The 21,604-nt window shown below is 42.5% G+C and overlaps 1 protein-coding gene across 10 annotated transcripts in view; it reads right to left on the bottom strand.

Moving 5' to 3' along the window:
- The window catches only part of TGFBR3 (transforming growth factor beta receptor 3), a 206,494-nt gene extending 185,267 nt beyond the window's left edge, over positions 1-21,227 (bottom strand). For 7 of the 10 annotated variants that reach the window (XM_060139577.1, XM_060139582.1, XM_060139583.1 and 4 more), the window contains exon 1: positions 20,932-21,194. The gene's annotated coding sequence lies outside the window, so the exon portion shown is untranslated. The other 3 variants (XM_060139579.1, XM_060139580.1, XM_060139578.1) reach the window with 3 other exon arrangements.
- Between the last annotated feature and the right edge of the window lie 377 nt (positions 21,228-21,604).

Below are 21,604 nucleotides of genomic sequence, written 5' to 3'. Positions count from 1 at the left end.
GGAGCTGAGGCTCGGGCTTCGGTCGGATCGCAGGGACAGGACTGGCAGAGTGAACACAGTCTGAAGGGGTTAGTGCACCACGGCTAGCGGGGAGGGAGTCCGGGGAAAAGTCTGGAGCTGCTGAAGAGGCAAGAGACTTTTTCTTCCCTCTTTGTTTCCTGGTGCGCAAGGAGAGGGGATAAGAGCGCTGCTAAAATGAGCTCCAGAGACGGGCGCGAGCCGTGGCTAACAGCGCAGACCCCAGAAACGGGCATGAGACGCTAAGGCTGCTGCTGCCGCCACCAAGAAGCCTGTGTGCGAGCACAGGTCACTCTCCACACCTCCCTTCCGGGGAGCCTGTGCAGCCCGCCACTGCCAGGGTCCCAGGATCCAGGGACAACTTCCCCGGGAGAATGCACAGCGCACCTCAGGCTGGTGCAACGTCACGCGGGCCTCCGCCGCTGCAGGCTCACCCCACATCAGTACCCTCCCTCCCCCTGGCCTCAGTGAGCCAGAGCCCCCGAATCAGCGGCTCCTTTAACCCCATCCCTGTCTGAGCGAAGAACAGATGCCCTCCGGCGACCTACACGCAGAGGCGGGGCCAAATCCAAAGCTGAGCCCCTGGGAGCTGTGCGAACAAAGAAGAGACAGGGAAATCTCTCCCAGCAGCCTCAGGAGCAGCAGATTAAATCTCTACAATCAACTTGATGTACCCTGCATCTGTGGAATACCTGAATAGACAACGAATCATCCCAAATTGAGGAGGTGGACTTTGAGAGCAAGATTTATTATTTTTTTCCCTTTTCCTCTTTTTGTGAGTGTGTATGTGTATGCTTCTGCGTGAGATTTTGTCTGTATAACTTTGCTTTCACCATCTGTCCTAGGGTTCTATCTGTCCGTTTTTTTTGTTTTTTGTTTTTTTTGGTATTTTGCTTTTTAAAAAAAATTTTTTTCTTAATAATTTTTTTTATTTTAATAACTTTATTTTATTTTACCTTACTTTATTTTCTCTAATCTTCTTTCTTTCTTTCTTTCTACATTTTCTCCCTTTCATTCTGAGCCGTGTGGATGAAAGGCTCTTGGTGCTGCAGCCGGGAGTCAGTGCTGTGCCTCTGAGGTGGCAGAGCCAACTTCAGGACACTGGTCCACAAGAGACCTCCCAGCTGCACATAATATCAAACGGCGAAAATCTCCCAGAGATCTCCATCTCAACACCAGCACCCAGCTTCACTCAACGACCAGCAAGCTACAGTGCTGGACACCCTATGCCAAACAACAAGCAAGACAGGAACACAACCACACCCATTAGGAGAGAGGCTGCCTAAAATCATAATAAATCCACAGACACCCCAAAACACACCAACAGACGTGGACCTGCCCACCAGAAAGACAAGATCCAGCCTCATCCATCAGAACACAGGCACTAGTCCCCTCCACCAGGAAGCCTTCACAACCCACTGAACCAACTTTAGCCACTGGGGACAGACACCAAAAACAACGGGAACTACGAACCTGCAGTCTGCGAAAAGGAGACCCCAAACACAGTAAGATAAGCAACATGAGAAGACAGAAAAACACACAGCAGATGAAGGAGCAAGATAAAAACCCACCAGACCTAACAAATGAAGAGGAAATAGGCAGTCTACCTGAAAAAGAATTCAGAATAATGACAGTAAAGATGATCCAAAATCTTGGAAATAGAATAGAGAAAATGCAAGAAACATTTAACACGGATCTAGAATAACTAAAGATGAAACAAGCAATGATGAAAAACACAATAAATGAAATTAAAAATACTCTAGAAGTGATCAATAGCAGAATAACTGAGGCAGAAGAACGGATAAGTGACCTGGAAGATAAAATAGTGGAAATAACTACTGCAGAGCAGAATAAAGAAAAAAGAATGAAAAGAACTGAGGACAGTCTCAGAGACCTCTGGGACAACATTAAACGCACCAACATTCGAATTATAGGGGTTCCAGAAGAAGAGAAAAAGAAAGGGACTGAGAAAATACTTGACGAGATTATAGTTGAAAACTTCCCTAATATGGGAAAGGAAATAGTTAATCAAGTCCAGGAAGCACAGAGAGTCCCATACAGGATAAATCCAAGGAGAAACATGCCAAGACACATATTAATCAAACTGTCAAAAATTAAATACAAAGAAAAAATATTAAAAGCAGCAAGGGAAAAACAACAAATAACACACAAGGGAATCCCCATAACCATAAGGTTAACAGCTGATCTTTCAGCAGAAACTCTGCAAGCCAGAAGGGACTGGCAGGACATATGTAAAGTGATGAAGGAGAAAAACCTACAACCAAGATTACTCTACCCAGCAAGGATCTCATTCAGATTTGATGGAGAAATTAAAACCTTTACAGACAAGCAAAAGCTGAGAGAGTTCAGCACCACCAAACCAGCTTTACAACAAATGCTAAAGGATCTTCTCTAGGCAAGAAACACAAGAGAAGGAAAACACCTACAATAACAAACCCAAAACAATTAAGAAAACAGGAATAGGAACATACATATCTATAATTACCTTAAATGTAAATGGATTAAATGCTCCCACCAAAAGACACAGACTGGCTGAATGGATACAAAAACTAAGACCCATATATATGCTGTCTACAAGAGACCCACTTCAGACCTAGGGACACATACAGACTGAAAGTGAGGGGATGGAAAAAGATATTCCATGCAAATGGAAACCAAAAGAAAGCTGGAGTAGCAATTCTCATATCAGACAAAATAGACTTTAAAATAAAGACTATTAGAAGAGACAAAGAAGGACACTACATAACGATCAAGGGATCGATCCAAGAAGATATAACAATTGTAAATATTTATGCACCCAACATAGGAGCACCTCAATACATAAGGCAAATACTAACAGCCATAAAAGGGGAAATCGACAGTAACACATTCATACTAGGGGACTTTAACACCCCACTTTCACCAATGGACAGATCATCCAAAATGACAATAAATAAGGAAACACAAGCTTTAAATGATACATTAAACAAGATGGACTTAATCGATATTTATAGGACATTCCATCCTAAAACAACAGAACACACATTTTTCTCAAGTGCTCATGGAACATTCTCCAGGATAGATCATATCTTGGGTCACAAATCAAGCCTTGGTAAATTTAAGAAAATTGAAATTGTATCAAGTATCTTTTCCGACCACAACGCTATGAGACTAGATATCAATTACAGGAAAAGATCTGTAAAAAATACAAACACATGGAGGCTAAACAATACACTACTTAATAACGAAGTGATCACTGAAGAAATCAAAGAGGAAATCAAAAAATACCTAGAAACAAATGACAATGGAGACACGACGACCCAAAACCTATGGGATGCAGCAAAAGCAGTTCTTAGAGGGAAGTTTATAGCAATACAATCGTACCTTAAGAAACAGGAAACATCTCGAATAAACAACCTAACCTTGCACCTAAAGCAATTAGAGAAAGAAGAACAAAAAAACCTCAAAGTTAGCAGAAGGAAAGAAATCATAAAGATCAGATCAGATATAAATGAAAAAGAAATGAGGGAAATGATAGCAAAGATCAATAAAACTAAAAGCTGGTTCTTTGAGAAGATAAACAAAATTGATAAACCATTAGCCAGACTCATCAAGAAAAAAAGGGAGAAGACTCAAATCAATACAATTAGAAATGAAAAAGGAGAAGTAACAACTGACACTGCAGAAAAACAAAAGATCATGAGAGATTACTACAAGCAACTCTATGCCAATAAAATGGACAACCTGGAAGAAATGGACAAATTCTTAGAAATGCACAACCTGCCAAGACTTAATCAGGAAGAAATAGAAAATATGAACCAACCAATCACAAGTAATGAAATTCAAACTTTGATTAAAAATCTTCCAACAAACAAAAGCTCAGGACCAGACGGCTTCACAGGCAAATTCTATCAAACATTTAGAGAAGAGCTAACACCTATTCTTCTCACTCTTCCAAAATATAGCAGAGGGAGGAACACTCCCAAACTCATTCTATGAGGCCACCATCACCCTGATACCAAAACCAGAGAAGGATGTTACAAAGAAAGAAAACTACAGGCCAATATCACTGATGAACATAGATGCAAAAATCCTCAACAAAATACTAGCAAACAGGGGCTTCCCTGGTGGCGCAGTGGTTGAGAGTCCACCTGCTGATGCAGGGGACATGGGTTCATGCCCTGGTCTGGGAAGATCCCACATGCCGCGGAGCGGCTGGGCCCATGAGCCATGGCCACTGAGCCTGTGCATCCAGAGCCTCTGATCCGCAACAGGAGAGGCCACGTATCACAAAAAAAAAAAAAAAAAAAAAAATACTAGCCCGCGTATCGCAAAAAAAAAAAAAAAATACTAGCAAACAGAATCCAATAGCACATTAAAAGGATCATACACCATTATCAAGTGGGGTTTATTCCAGGAATGCAAGGATTCTTCAATATACGCAAATCAAACAATGTGATACACCATATTAACAAGTTGAAGGAGAAAAACCATATGGTCATCTCAATAGATGCAAAGAAAGCTTTCAACAAAATTCAACACCCATTTATGATAAAAACCCTCCAGAAAGTAGGCATAGAGGGAACTTTCCTCAACATAATAAAGGCCATTATGACAAACCCACAGCCAACATCGTCCTCAATGGTGAAAAACTGAAAGCATTTCCACTAAGATCAGGAACAAGACAAGGTTGCCCACTCTCACCACTCTTATTCAACATAGTTTTGGAAGTTTCAACCACAGCAGTCAGAGAAGAAAAAGAAATAAAAGGAAGCCAAATTGGAGAAGAAGAAGTAAAGTTGTCACTGTTTGCAGATGACATGATACTATACATAGAGAATCCTAAAGATGCTACCAGAAAACTACTAGAGCTAATCAATGAATTTGGTAAAGTAGTAGGATACAAAATTAATGCACAGAAATCTCTGGCATTCCTATACACTAATGATGAAAAATCTGAAAGTGAAATCAAGAAAACACTCCCATTTACCATTGCAACAAAAAGAATAAAATATTTAGCAATAAACCTACCTAAGGAGACAAAAGACCTGTATGCAGAAAATTATAAGACACTGATGAAAGAAATTAAAGATGAGACAAATAGATGGAGAGATATACCATGTTCTTGGATTGGAAGAATCAACATTGTGAAAATGACTATACTACCCAAAGCAATCTACAGGTTCAATGCAATCCCTATCAAACTACCACTGGCATTTTTCACAGAACTAGAACAAAAAATTTCACAATTTGCATGGAAACACAAAAGACCCCAAATAGCCAAAGCAATCTTGAGAACAAAAAACGGAGCTGGAGGAATCAGGCTCCCTGACTTCAGACTATACTACAAAGCTACAGTAATCAAGACAGTATGGTACTGGCACAAAAACAGAAAGATAGATCAATGGAACAGGATAGAAAGCCCAGAGATAAACCCACACACATATGGTCACCTTATCTTTGATAAAGGAGGCAGGAATGTACAGTGGAGAAAGGACAGCCTCTTCAATAAGTGGTGCTGGGAAAACTGGGCAGGTACATGTAAAAGTATGAGATTAGATCACGCCCTAACACCATACACGTAAATAAGCTCAAAATGTATTAAAGACCGAAATTTAAGGCCAGAAACTATCAAACTCTTAGAGGAAAACATAGACAGAACACTCTACGACATAAATCACAGCAAGATCCTTTTTGACCCACCTCCTAGAGAAATGGAAATAAAAACAAAAAGAAACAAATGGGACCTAATGAAACTGCAACGCTTTTGCACAGCAAAGGAAACCATAAACAAGACCAAAAGACAACCCTCAGAATGGGAGAAAATATTTGCAAATGAAGCAACAGACAAAGGATTAATCTCCAAAATTTACAAGCAGCTCATGCAGTTCAATAACAAAAAAACAACCCAATCCAAAAATGGGCAGAAGACTTAAATAGACATTTCTCCAAAGAAGATATACAGACTGCCAACAAACACATGAAAGAATGCTCAACATCATTAATCATTAGAGAAATGCAAATCAAAACTACAATGAGATATCATCTCACACCAGTCAGAATGGCCATCATCAAAAAATCTAGAAGCAATAAATGCTGGAGAGGGTGTGGAGAAAAGGGAACACTCTTGCACTGTTGGTGGGAATGTGAATTGCTACAGCCACTATGGAGAACAGTATGGAGGTTCCTTAAAAAACTACAAATAGAACTACCACATGACCCAGCAATCCCACTACTGAGCATATACCCTGAGAAAACCATAATTCAAAATGAGTCATGTACCAAAATGTTTATTGCAGCTCTATTTACAATAGCCAGGAGATGAAAACAACCTAAGTGTCCATCATCGGATGAATGGATAAAGAAGATGTGGCACATGTATACAATGGAATATTACTCAGCCATAAAAAGAAACGAAATTCAGCTATTTGTAATGAGGTGGATGGATCTAGAGTCTGTCATACAGAGTGAAGTAAGTCAGAAAGAGAAAGACAAATACCGTATGCTAACACATATATATGGAATTTAAGGGAAAAAAATGTCATGAAGAACCTAGGGGTAAGACAGGAATAAAGACACAGACCTACTAGAGAATGGACTTGAGGATATGGGGAGGGGGAAGGGTAAGCTGTGACAAGGCGAGAGAGAGGCATGGACATACATACACTACCAAACATAAGGTAGATAGCTAGTGGGAAGCAGCCGCATAGCACAGCAAGATCAGCTCGGTGCTTTGTGACCACCTAGAGGGGTGGGATAGGGAGGGTGGGAGGGAGGGAGACGCAAGAGGGAAGAGATATGGGAACATATGTATATGTATAACTGATTCACTTTGTTATAAAGCAGAAACTAACACACCATTGTGAAGCAATTATACTCCAATAAAGATGTAAAATAAAATAAAATAAAACTGCCATTTTTATTCCACTCCTCCAACTCCACGAAATCTATTCGTTCCCCTCACCTCATTCCAAAAGCCACTTCTGAACAATCCCAGCCCACTGTAAACACTGTCTCCTTAACATCTTGTGTATGATTCGTTCCATGTTATCTTCTGCTCAGAGCCGAGTCAGAAGGTTCGAAAAAGATAACATGTACTCCAAGCCTTTAATTTTGCAGATTAGCAAACCAAGAATTAGAAAGGCTTGATGATTGGTCCACTGATACACAACTTGTAAGTAGCACAGCCAAGACTTATCCACAGGCCGCTTTGTAATTATTCTGTGGTCATTCCCGTGTTTCTACAACATTCGCCTTCCGATTAGAGGCTAACACCCTGCTTTCTTCTTCTGACCTCACAAAACATCTCAGTTAACATCTACTGAACACCTGCACTGTTTTTCACAATTTCTCATTTCAACCTCTCAACAACTCAAGGAGACAGATGTCCTTAACTCCACTTTATAGTGAGAAAAGTGAGGCTTAAGATGCTAAACCACCCCCAAGGTCACCACCTAATAAATCCTGGCACCAGGACTTGAGCCCAGGTCTGTCTGATTCCACAGCCTATGCTCTTAACCACTACACACAGGAGCTCCTCCACTATGGACACCAACCAGGCCCTGCAGAGACACTCACTTTCTGATAGGGCCAGTCTGATTAGATCGGACATACGGGATAAATTATTTTGCTTTGAAGTCATGGATGCAAGGCTCAATCAGCAGTTTTCTTTTACTTCATTCATTCATTATTTATTAGCACCTACCATGTGCCAGGCACTGTTCAGAGAGCTGGGGACACAGCAGTGAACTAAACATGACACTGTTTTCATGGAGTTTACCTTCTAATGAGAGACAGACAATATATGATGTGTCAAATGGTGGTAAATCCTGTGAAGGAAAAATAAAGCAGGTTAAAGAGAAAGAATGATGAGAGGAGAAATGTTATTTTAGATAGGGTGGTCAGGGAACGTGTGATATTGTGATTTATAAGAAATATGTAATTGGTCTTCATCCTGTTTCTGGCACAAAGCTCTTAAACTTTGGAATTTCCTAAGTGACAAGAGAGAGAAAGGTGTCTTTTGTTATGTTAATGAGGTCAGTTTTAGACCCCACCTAAAGATGGAGGGGGGTGGCTGTCAGGAGAACTAACCATGTATTAGAGGATCGGAAATTTCAGTCCCACCCCCTACCCCTACCCATCCTTGGGAGATTACCAGTGGCCAATGATTTGATCAATTGTGCCTACGTGAAGAAGCTTCCATAAGAACCCAAAAGGACAAGGTCCAGAGAGCTTCTGGTTGGTGAACACATGGAGGTGCTGGGAGAGTGGGGCACCTGGAGAGGGCACGGAAGCTCTGCGCCCCTTTCCCACATACTTTGCCCTATGCCTCTCTTTCATCTGGCTGTTCCTGACTCATATCCTTTTATAATAAAGTGGTGATCTAATAAGTAAAATGTTTCTCTGAGTTCTGTGAGCTGCTCTTAGCAAACTAATCAAATCCAAGGAGGGGTCATGGGAACCTCTGATTTATAGCCAGCCTGGTCAGAAGTACAGGTAACAATGTGGACCTGTGACTGGGACTGGTGTCTGAAGTCCAAGGAGGAGGTCCTGGGAACCTCCAATCTGCAGCCAGTGGGTCAAAATCCCAGGTAATAACCTGGGCTTTTGACTGGTGAATGAAGTGGACAGTGGTCTTTGAGTCCTCAACCTGTGGAAGATGATGCTATCTCTGGGTGGACAGTAGATAGTGTCGGAGCTGAGCTGAATTCTTAGACACCCTGCCAGTGTCTGAGAATTGTTTGGTGGTGTGGAGGGAACACATTCCCCCAAAGTGGGATCAGTGACCAGAACCCTTTTTAGAAGGACTCTCAGATGAGGTGACATTTGAGCACAGTGATGAGAGGCAGAGCTATGAATATCTGAAGGAAAAGCATGCAAGGCAGTGGGGATAGCAAATGCAAAGACCCTGCACTGACAGCATGCTTGGTGTGTTCTGGGAGCAGACTACAGTATAATATAGTGGAAAGGGTGGGGACCCGGCCTACGTGGGTTCAAACCTCTGCACTGCCTCTTTCCAGTGGTGTAACTGTGGGCAACTCAATAAACACCTCCATGCCTCGTCTATAAAGTAGAGATAATGATTCTATTTCCCTAATGGAGTTGTTATGAGGATTAAGTAAGTTAATAACATATAAAGCACTTAATACCTCATAGGTTCTTAGGGTTCAGGAAATGGTAGCTTTGATTTTTAACTAGGTCATTGACAACAGCTCCATTCAAGACAGTTTACTTTCAATTTGATGGTTTTGAATCCCAGGGTTAATTATGCTGCAGCTTCGTACATAGCCAATAACATCCTACTAAGCCTTTGACTTCCTTGGCTGGGCTTCCTGTCCTGATGAGGAGGGCTCTGTAGGAACCATGCTGAAGTTAGCACAAAAAGAGAGGGGGGCAAATGCCTCTACCATCACTGTTACACTAACATAAATGAGTTCTACACCCAACCTAGCCCCCACCCGCAAGAACTGGATGCTTCTTCAGAAGTATAATTTACCACCCCTTGGATTTAAGTCATTGGTTTCAAAGGACCAGATCCCCACCAGCACCACTGAGAGAAGCAAGTGGTAGTTTCTTTTTTTTTTTTTTTCTTTTTGGCCGCACCTCACGGCATGTGGAACTTCCCCAACCAGGGATGGAACCCGTGCCCCCTGCAGTGGAAGCGCAGAGGTCTTAGCCACTGGACCGCCAGGGAAGTCCACAAGTGGTAATTTCAACTGCTGTCTTGAAAAGGGTTAAAAACCTCTCTGCAAAATTAAGACAGTAATTTAATTTTTTAAAAATCCTTTCTCCAATGTCCTTTTTGTCTAAACTAAACATTTCTTTTCAAAGAAATAGGAACATCAAAGCAAAACTTAAGAGTCTGGCCTGGCAGTCTCCAGACTGTTCCTTAGAGCACAGCCCCAAAGCAACTCTAGAAGGTCCAGTGAGCAGCCCTGTACATGGGCCCAGAGCCAAGGGAAGATGTCAGGGCCACAAGGAAATTCTGCTCCTCTGCCCCATACCCTCTCCCCCAGCTCTTTTCTTTAATGCTGTGTTTACTTTTCATCTTTGCAGTCCGATGGGTTAAAGGGCAAACCACAGGCAGAGAGAAACCACAGCAAGCCCTAGCCTTTTAGAGGTAAAATGGGAGTCTTCCCAAACCACTTTTAAGGCTGAGGAGAACCCACGGTTGCTGCTTCAAGTCAGACAATTAAAGATCAAGTCAGACAATTAATGAGGTCAGTGTTCTAGTCTGACAGGTCTAGAATGCGGCTTTTTAAAAATCAGATTCTCCTTCTACACATATCTGCTGGTTTTCCCTTTTTAATGCCATAAATGTACATTTAACTGGATGTATAAGAAATCCACAAATCTTGCTTCTTCTCATTTATTTATTCATCCAACAATATTTATCTAGTGCCTGCTCAGTCAGTGCAGGACTCTTCTAGGTGTGAGGATCCAACAGGAAATAAAACATATAAAAATCCCTGCCCTTGTGGAGCTTACATTCTAGTCAGGGGAGACCGATTATAAACAAGATATATAATTATACATGAGGTAGAGATAAATGCTAAGAAAACAAATAAAGCAGAGAAGAGAGAAAGGAAGTATTTGGAAGTCTTTGTGTTTTTTTTGTTTATTTTGTGTTGAGTAAGGACCTACAAGAAATGAACTCTGTAGAAAACCATAATTCAAAAAGACACATGCACCCCGATGTTCACTGCAGCACTATTTACAATAGCCAGGACATGGAAGCAACCTACATGCCCATCGACAGACGAATGGATAAAGAAGATGTGGCACATATATACAATGGAATATTACTCAGACATAAAAAGGAACGAAATTGGGTCACATGTAGAGACGTGGATAGACCTAGAGACTGTCATACAGAGTGAAGTAAGTCAGAAAGAGAAAAACAAATATTGTATATTAATGCACATACGTGGAACCTAGAAAAATGGTACAGATGAACCAGTTTTCAGGACAGAAATTGAGACACAGATGTAGAGAACAAACGTATGGACACCAAGGGGGAAAGAGGCAGGGGGTGGGAGTGGTGGTGGTGTGATGAATTGGGAGATTGGGATTGACATGTATACAATGATGTGTATAAAATGGATGACTAATAAGAACCTGCTGTATAAAAAAATAAATAAAATTAAATTCAAAAAAAATTAAATGAGCTCTGTAGATATTTGGGAGAAAAACATTCCAAGCAAAGAAAACAGCACATGCAAAGGCCCTGAGACAGAGTGTGTCTAGTATGAGGAAGGTAAAGCAAGTCAAGCAGCTGGAGCAGAGTAAACAAGCCAGAAAGCAGAGAAGTGAGGTCAAAGGGGTAACAGGCAAGGGAGTCACCGGCTGGTTGTTTAGGGCTTTATGGATCATTATAAGGATTGGGGTTTTTACTCTGAGAAAGGCAGGAACAAGAGAGTGGTTTAATCAGAGGAATAACAGCATCTGACTTAGGTTTTATCAGGGCCATTCTGGCTACTGGGTGGAGAATACTGCAGAGAGGCAGAGGGAAGCAGTACTCCCAGCTGTGCAGTCTTGGGCAGACCACCTAACCTCTCTGTACCTGGTTGTCCTCCTCTTTAGAGGGACCTGAAGAGAATTATTTCTAAGCCCCAATCTAATGCTAAACTCTGTGATTCTGAGTTGATTATTTCCTTTGTCTTTTCTACAAAAAGTTATAATTTATATCAGCTGTAAACTTGATCTTTCCCCCAAGCTTTAACAGAAATGGAACCAAGCTGAAGAATTCAATTTGACAACATGTATGTCATGCCCATGCCACACACCTAGGATACAAAGATAGTGAGACTCGATCCTGCTCTAGAAGTCTACAATCTGGCAGAAGAAGAAAGTAAGTTCTCACGAGGCAGCAGGAGAAACGCTGCAAGAGGAATACAGGGAGGAAGCAACCAACCACCTGCCAGGGAAGAGCCATGTGAAGCTTCACCAGAAAAGCTGACCATGGAGATAGCCTGGATGAGTAAGCAGGGAGCCACAAGGAAGGAGGCAAAGGAGAGGATGCTAGAGAAGAGACCAGTACTAAAGAAACAGGGCATGAGAGCACAGAGCATGCGCTGGAAACCATAAGGAGTCTGGTATGAGCACAGTGAGGTTCACAGAAGAAGTGAAGGAATGATGGCTGAAAAACTAGGCTGAGCTACCTTGTAAATAACCAGATATCCCATGCCAAGGATAATGGAACAGCAGACACTTTTAAAATGTAAGAAAGGAAAACACAGATCTGTATTTTAGAAGGTACCAATCATAATGGATGAACAATTTGAGATAGAGATGGTGAAGCCTGGAAAACCAACTGCAATACGTCTGCAATAGTCCAGGTGAGATGATGATTTGGAAATGGAGAAGAAAATGTCAATTGCAGGGTTTGACCTACAGGTCTATTTTGCCAATTCCTACTCTAGAGCTAAGATTGGTGTTTACATGTTAAAATGATGGAGAAAAATCAAAGGAATAATAATATGTCATGATAAGTTGAAAATTATATGAAATTCCAATTTCTGTGTCCATAAATAAAGTTTCCTGGAACTCGGGGAAAAAAAGAAAATGCCAGTTGAGATCTGCTAAAGGTAAGACACCATGGGATTTGCAGGATTCAGCTGGGGCAAGTAAGCAAAAGGAAACTGAGTATGCCTGAGGCTCCTAGCTTGATAACTGGTGCCACTTACTGACATGGGAAATAAAGGAGTTGAGACTGGGGACCACAGAGACATTGTATGTCGGGTTTGGGACTTAGTTCTAACCGTAAAACCTACAGAATAGCCAGGTAGCTGCTGGAGATAGGGTATAGTGTATAAAACTGGGAGTTACTGGCATAGGCGTGGCCACCGAAGCATGGAAACATGAACCACTGAACAACCGAGGAGAGGAGGGAAAGGGCAGATGCAAGGTGGAGAACGCCGACCCGCACGGAGCGAGCACTGAGAAGGAAAACTGAAGACAGATCGGTTAGGAAATGGGGAAAACCAGGACAAGTAGTTCCCGGAAACCAAGGTAATAAAACGTGGGGGAGACTAAAGCAGCAGAGGCACCAAAGAGAGGACAATGAAGATGCTGACTGAATACAAGCACGGAATTTTGCACTTCGCACCTTTTCTGGCGCCCGCCCATCATGGGTCACGGTGCAGTGGGCGTGGGAGCCTGCCTGCCGCAGGCCGAGTTGTTAACCCGAGGTGAGAAGAAAAGAGCCAGTAGCTGCACACCACTGGCCCCGACGGACTACGTTGTTATCAAAGATTCTGTACCATCAGGAAAGTTTTATTCAGCACTCTGGAGGTGTAAGGTGTGAGAAACAGGAACTAGGATCTGTTTTGGTGGTGATCTTCTGGCGGTACAAAGGAGATTTCTCAGTTAACACCTGCGTCTCATGGGACCACTAATCCTGAAACTAGCAGCAGGCTTTATTTAAGAAAGGCTAGTTGCTTCCGACAAGTGCTGAGGACAATATCTTCACCCACACATCATCCAACTCCCAGTTAGGCTTCTCACCTCTGATTGTTCTCACACTAGCATCGCTAGTCTTTCTCCCATAGCAGAGTAATGCTAATCCACAGGGACTACATCTCCGTTCAAAGCATAGTATAAAGTATAACAAAAAACCATAGCATCAACTACCTGGTATGATGCTGGAACCATAACCTGGCACCATTCAGACAGGAAAAGGCTTTACCAGTAATACCAGCGGGGTCCCAAAACACTGAGACCAAGCCCCTCAGTCTCAGCAGAAGCTGCCTAACTGCTCTTCTGTTTGCTCTCTGAAAAACAAAAAGGAGCTGAAGGAGGAAGAGTCTTTAATCCTAAAATTATTCTTAATTTCCAATATAGAATGCTTGAAAAGCATTTGAAAACCAACAGAATAACTAGCAGATTTTTTTTAAATGTGCATCTATGGTCCTTTCTCCTTTACCCTCTGAAAAAAAGCAACCCAACCCCCAAATGATCATTTTTCTTGGCCTAATTTCCCTATTTTTGTGATTTATAATTGGAAACAGGCTGTTTTTTCCTGGCTTCAGAGAACAGGATCTTCAGAGCTAAAAGAGTTGCCAACTACAGAACTTCAACCTTAGCAAAATTTCTTTTGCAAATCTCTTACCTGTATAACTACTTGAAATATATATTAATTCAAAAGAAAACATTTAAATGCTTATTATTATGCAAAAGTGAATTTTCTCCTAATAAATTAGACACTCCCCTCTCTCTCCTAGCCTCCCTACTCCGTTAAGCTAAGTGGGACCCTGCTGTGTGTTCAGTTATCTCCCATTTGAACATTACCAAAGCCTTACCCAACAATATATCTATATATGATACTTTCTGGAAGTGGGGGTTTTTTTGGTTTTTTTGTTTGTTTGTTTTTATTTAGTAGAACTGCCTCTACATGAAACCTCCCTGTTTGCCCACACTGAATTAAATTAAAACCTTGAATATCATAGAGAGCAGCCACTCTAATAATGAAATAAAGATGCCTCAAACTGAAAAAGGCATAAGTACCAAAAAAAAAAGAAATGTATCAAGTAGGTCATCCTTCCCCTGGCTCCTGTGTCAAAAGCATGATGCATCCAATGGCTGCACAGTATTGTAATGGGTAAGTATGATGGACTCAAAACAAAATGGCAGGTGCTACACATTTTTTCGTGATTCACATGGTATATCATGAATACACAACAAGTAACTATCTCTATAAAGACACAAAAATAAGAAAACTAAGAGGAATGTCTGCTCAGAAAGGCTCTGACAAAAAGAGATAGACCAGCAATAGTAAACATGCCCATTTAGAAGATCAGAAACTTCTCCCACACACATAGGGAAGACCTTACACTGCAGTGATGCAAAATGTATGTAATGAGTCAATGGTGCTTTCCCTCGAAGTTGAATTTCATGTGCCAGCCAATTGCACAAAGTAGAATATAATAAAATGAGACGTTTTTTCTTTATGGACTCTTAGAAGGAGAGTTTTGTGTTTGAGTATGTTTTGCTTTAAAGAAAAAAAAACAGAAAAGAGATAAAACAACACAGGGAGTATCACACAAAAGTACTTAGGGCACCACATGAACACAGGGTTTTGAGACTGGAATCTAAGTATTTCACCCCAAATAACCTTCCAAGTATTAAAAAAAAAAAAGCAACGTTCTGCTCCAGCAATCATCATGCAGTTAATTATAAAATGAAATTTGCAAACAGCCACCAGTGTATTTTTGCATCCAATGACCAATTTCATATGTCAAAACACATAAATTACTAAAAATGCTAACTGAATTATACTCCCAAAAGGGAATCTTTTCACACACCAAATGAAATTAAGTATTCATCAAGTTTCCATTAATAAAATAGTATAATAAGAATTTTAAAAAAGAACTCCAAAGTTCTGCTAGACCCTCCACCTGGTCCACTTGGTGTTCTTACCTATCACTGGTGGTTAGTCATCATGACTGTAAACTCCAGAGCTTCTCCCAGGGCAATCTGATCACAGGAAAACTCAAGGACTAGGATCTGTAAAGACTATTTTCTAAAGATCTTTTTTTTTCAGGGACTAAATCAACTTGAATGTGTTTTTACAAATGGTCCATCTGCAAATTCAAACAAAAACCTGACCTTCAGCATGTACCAGAAAAATGAATTATGTGCTTGGAAGGACACAACAAACAGCACCCAATTCTTCCTTCTTCTGCAAACAGCACCGAATTCTTAAGTCCCTTTTCTCCCAGAGCCCAGTGTCCTAGAGGTAGGGAAAGTATATGCTTCTGGATTACCATCCTTTTCCTTAAAGTGAAGACAGAGCTAACACTTCAGACTTGATTCTAAATTATTACTGTGGCAACAATTTAACATTAAATCCTAAAAATGAACTTTTATATCACTCTGAGTCCTCTTCCCAGACTTGAAGCTTTCAGCATTAAAGGAATTACCAGCACTAACAACAGACTTTAATCTTTTTTTTCTTATAATTATCTTAAACAGGAGATAATCAGGATAGCCTAAGGGTGTGCTTCTGGAGCCCACGTTTCAGACCTTCAGGGATAATCTCAATTTTAAATATGGTCTCCATCCCTTATACCCCTACTTGTCAGCCTATTAAGTCTTGCTGTTTGGCCTGGAAAACTGAAGGATAAAACAAGTAAAATAAGGTCCAAATAAGAGGGGCCTCAATGCAGACATTTTATGAATGTTGCTTCAAACATTAAATACTGCACACATCTTGGTTGAGAAATAAAAATTTCTCCCTAAGAGAAGGAAGAATGCTCAGGAATCTGTGCTAAATCTTAAAACTTTGCAGAGAAAATAAATCTCAATGTCAGTTAACAAACAAATGTGCTATTTCAAAAGATATAAAAGAAATCTAAAAGTGGACAGAGCCCAGGAAATGGACCCAAATCCTTTTTTGTAAGGCACTTCCAAGCTGTGTTGATTTATTTCTGCTTTACTAGAAACCAAACAAATTAGCAAAAGCTTGTGCTTTATGAAATGCTACAAAAAGACAATGCTATCATTCCAAGTGTTACTCTGAAGATGTGGAACCAGAGAAATTACTGCCATGAATCTTGGTGCAGTAATTCTCTTCCAAAGCCACAAATGCCTTAGATTCACTCTTCTATATTCCAAACTATCCGTGTTCCTAAAGGCAATATAAGATTGCTTTTAAGCTAAAGACCCTTAAAAACATTATCTAACTTGAGTCATGCAAAGTTCAAAAAGTAGTTAACATTTTTTAAGTTTCAAAATTTCAAAAGAAGTTGAAAAACATAAGAAAAACACTCCAGTGGACAGACTGAAACAGTGATAAAATCATTTTCAAAATAACTGTTGAGTAAAAAAAAAAAAAAAAAATGAAGACTGTCCTCATTAACTAATGAACCTGACGATTATAATTAGTTTTTGTCCAATAGCAATGAAAGAAGAAAAAAAATACATTTTCAAAATGGATTATCAAGAACAAGGGTAATTTTAAATGACCACAGAGCAAATTCATCCAGGAAAAGTATTACAGCAATGTTAACTGTTAGCAGTCATCCTCTAAATTTTAACAGTTCTGTCTGTTAAGCTTAAGATGTAAAGTCAGGAATTTCCACAAATTTATGATCCCAAGAAATTGGTCATCACTTAGGTACTAAAGAAGTCAGCAGAGATCACCTTCTTAGTACTCAAAGGACATTTGAGTTCCCTAGGCACTTAGGCCCAGAGCAGGCCCTCAGAAAAGCAAGAGTCACCTGACTTTTACAAGATACAATCAAGTTTGCATGCAAAAAAGAAAGATTAATTCCTTTGAGTCTTCAAAAGAATGGGACAACAGTTCTCTTTAAGCAAAAAATTTTGTCAATGTGTATAAGCTTTCCTAAGCCCTAGGAAGCCTTAAGGCCTCCTGCTATCAGAGGACTGAAAGAGGATAGTTAATTTGCCAAACTCCAACACCAGGAACCTTAAGCCTATTAGGGAGTTGGGGCCTGATAAATGTTTGCTGAATAAGTAAACTAGATGAGACCCTGGAAGACTAAATTAGACTCTAAACAAAATGCTACTCTGAAGTGTAACTGCAATGCTGAGATTTAGAAAGAAAGAACTAAATTTGAAAGGTATTTTAAAACAGGATCCACGTGCTTCCCTGGTGGCGCAATGGTTAGGAATCCTCCTGCCAATGCAGGGGACACGGGTTCGAGCCCTGGTCTGGGAGGATCCCACATGCTGCGGAGCAACTAAGCCTGTGCACCACAACTACTGAGGCTGCGCTCTAGAGCCCGTGCTCCTCGACAGGAGTAGCCACCACAGTGAGAAGCCCGCGCACCGCAACAAAGACCCAACGCAGCCATAAATAAATAAATAGATAGATAAATAAATAAATAGGAACGAATTATAAAAAATAAAATAGGGCTTCCCTGGTGGCGCAGTGGTTGAGAGTCCGCCTGCCGATGCAGGGGACATGGGTTCGTGCCCCGGTCCGGGAAGATCCCACATGACGTGGAGCGGCTGGGCCCGTGAGCCATGGCCGCTGAGCCTGCGCGTCCAGAGCCTGTGCTCTGCAACGGGAGAGGCCAACAACAGTGAGAGGCCCGTGTACCGCAAAAAAATAAATAAATAAAAATAAAGTAGGATCCACCTGACCCCTAACTTGGTAAATAAAGTTAAGTCCCTACTACCTGATACTCAAGAAACAAGAAAGGAAACTGACCTACAAAATTCAGACAAAGATTGAAAACCTTTTTTAAAAGTCAGTTTAACTGTTTTTGCAAGCATGTTAATTCCTAAATATGGTTTATATATTTATCTATAGACACACTGTATCTATACTCAACAAATATGATACTTCTGAACTACTGCCATACTAAAATACAAGCCTCTGAAAAATGCACTGGAATAGAAATGCTGTTACTCAGCATAACAATCCCTTATTGTCTTGCACTCAGATGTTAATGAAAAATGATAATGACAGGATTGTGAGTACACCAACCTCCCTGAGAACAAATTCACTATATCCAGTTTTCTACAAAAGACAAATGAGCATCATTACAAAAGGATTCACAATGGATCTCTCCAGACTCCCAGTTCTCCTAGATAATCTGAAATATCATTCAAAGTACACAAAATTATTTTACATATGCCTCTTAAGGAAAACAAATGGCAATAAACTGTGTGTGTACTTAATATCTGTCTGGACACCAGAGAGTTCTTGACATATATCCAACATGTAGGCCCTGTCGTCAGTCATTCTTAACAGTAATCAGTTGAAATTAAACCCAGTTCTCCATAGTCAACTCGGAAGGTAACTTGGTTATTTTGCTAGATAAAGCCACACATCGTCCATTCCTGAAATGTATGTTTAATACTCTAAAAACTGGTTTAGGTGCCTAACGGACATCAATACATAGTGTGTTATGCTCCCCCTATTGGTTAATATTCAACATAACAATGAATTCCCCAGGGGTTGCCTTTGAAGTGCTGGGGTTCAAAAGTAAGTTGGTGATTTTTATGTTTAAAAACATGAGCTGGATCAACAGTTGTTAAGCAAAGCTGCCATGTAATGGTCAGATTCCATCAAAACAGGAAAAATTAAAGTTGACAAAGACAAACTGAAGAGCTGAAAACATGTTGAAGCCTTGAAACACTAAACAATGCAGAATTAAAGCCAAAAGCAGGGAACATCAAGAAACAGAGCAACATCCTTTAGCTGACACAATGGCATGAAATCAATTTCATTTTAATAGCCCTTAAGGGGGTAAGAATTATTTCCCTGCCTTCTGTGCCAACCCCAAGCTGTTTCCTAAGGAAGCCATGTAACACTGACCAACGATGTCCGGAGAATTAATAAAAGAAATGAAGATTAAAGATCCGAACTAATTAATACAAATCAGAGTTCTATGTATAATTACTTGGGGTCAGTTTCAGAGGAGTTGTCATTTGGCGCCCCCCTGGGCAGATCACCTAAAGTAATCACAGATACCTGATTTGTGTTTCAGGAGATTTGTGTTCAACTCAAATGGGAAGCTGAAGGATGGGAGAAGACGCCTGGACTCACTGCACACAAATCTGACTGCACTTGCTGCTCTCTGCTCAGTGACTAAGCTAGCCCTGGAGTCAGACAGAACTAACAGTTGTGTAATAGCTTGGTTAGGGAACTAACCTCTAGTGTCTTACCTGTAAAATAGGGCTATTAATAGTGTTTTTTCCAGAGGGTTGGTGTAACGATTAAGTGCCCTAAGTATTAGGAGAGTGTCTGGCACAGAGTTTGAGCCCAATAAACGTGAGCTATTATTATTACCAGAAATTAATAGCTAATTTCACACTGAAGTACCTGTTTGCAATCTAAAGTACCATTTCAGAAAAATTAAAAGGTCTTGACATGTGCTTTGCTACTTGTAGAGACTTCTCTCCTCCCAAACCGCTCGCTTACTTCTCTTGGAAGGGATGCGGAGTTCAGAAAAAGCCTGGTTCCCTATCTCAGTCTGTCATTCCTACCATCCCGTACCCTCCCTGCTCTTCTCGTCCCCACTGGGCTCAGGACAAGCACCGCTAATAGCCATGCAGCGCTTGCCTGGAGCCGGGCACTGCTCTAGTACTTTATATATTTTAAATCATTCAATCCTCACAGTAACCTTACGAGGCCAATACTGTTATTATTCCCATTTCACAGCTAAGAGAAATTCCCATTTCTCTCAGCTCTTTTTGTAGGCACATTAAGTTCTACTCTGTCAAGGTAATTCAAGCTTGGCAAGCCGGTTCCCTACACTAAATGATTCTGGAAAGTGAGGCAAACGCCCTAATAAGAACAAGACTGCAAGAAGATTCTCCTAGCAACAGTCCAACTTTCCAGCGTATTCTAACCAAATAAGCTGGCCAAGGTGGCTAGTAAGTTAACGCGGGAAGGAGGATTCTCTGCAGGGCTCCGAGCTGCAGCGCTCTGCGCCTCCAGCACAGCACCCCGAGGGCGCGGCCCGCAGGGAGCGTAGCTCACGTTGGTGCTCAAGTCCCGGGGCCGCAGCCTCTGCAACGGCAACTGCGTGCAAACCCCCAACAAATCTCTCCCACCGACGCTGTCACGAAAGCAGTGGGAAGTGGCCAGCGCGCCCCGCGGAGGTCAGAAGAAACCGCGGAAAGGAAGAGTGAGGGCAGGCGCGGAGTAGATGTCTTCGCCAGCACAGTGCAGCGCCCCCAGCGCTGCCCACCCCGGGGCGGCCGCTGCCCACGCACCTCGGAGTGTAAACACTAACAGACCAACGCCGCCCCCACAAGCCCGGGGGTCCGGGCGGCCGGAGCGACCCCCGGCCGGGAAACAGGCGCGGACCACCGCGCAACGCCGACAGGCACCGCGCAGCCTGCAGAGCCCTCGGCCGGAACGGGTGCTGGGCTAGCGGTGCGGGCAAGGGCGTCCCGGCGCCGGCGGCAGTGCCGCGGGGCCGAGCCGGCGCGTACCTTGGAGGCGATGTGTCAAGCGGAGATCCACCCGCCACAAGCTGGAGCAAAGCAGAACGAAGTTTCCCCGCCCCGCGCCCGGCGGCGGCGAGCTCCGGCAGCTGCTGCGCCGCGGCACAACTACGCCATCCGGACCCGCCGGGGACTTTCTCCTCCTGCAGGGAGCTCAGGGAATCGCGCAGGGAAAGTGGCCGGGCACGAGAGCCGCCGACTTCCCTCCCTCACTCACTGGGAAGAGGAAAGCGCCGCTCGGCGTCCCCGAAACCCTCGATTACCCCCATCGGGCCGACCCAGCGCACTCGCTCCCCCTCACACACGCGGGCGGGGACGGGCAGGACGCCACAGCAATCAGCGTGCGGGGGGAAGGGCGCTCCTCCTCCGCGGTCCCCTCGGGAGCTCCGGGCCGCGGAGAAACTCCTCCTCCCGCCGCCCGCCTCCTCTCTCTCTCTCCTCCTCCTCCTTTTCCTCTCAGGCTGACGGATGAACCCCGAGCGCTGCCACAGCTTGCCTTTCCCTTCGGACCGCGGAGGGAGGGAGAGGAGAGGAGTACCGGGAACTGCTGTGCTGCTGTGCGCCCAGGCTGGGGCGTCGGGTGGGGGGGTCCCAGTCGTCGGGGAAGAGCCGGATTGGGGCGGGGGTGCGGGGGGGTGGAACGTGGGCGCGAGCTGCAGGG

This window comes from Lagenorhynchus albirostris, chromosome 2 (genome assembly GCF_949774975.1).
Source record: "Lagenorhynchus albirostris chromosome 2, mLagAlb1.1, whole genome shotgun sequence".
Lineage (NCBI taxonomy): Eukaryota > Metazoa > Chordata > Mammalia > Artiodactyla > Delphinidae > Lagenorhynchus > Lagenorhynchus albirostris.
Note: the sequence above shows the minus strand (reverse complement) of the source record. Positions and strands in the feature narration are given on the sequence as shown.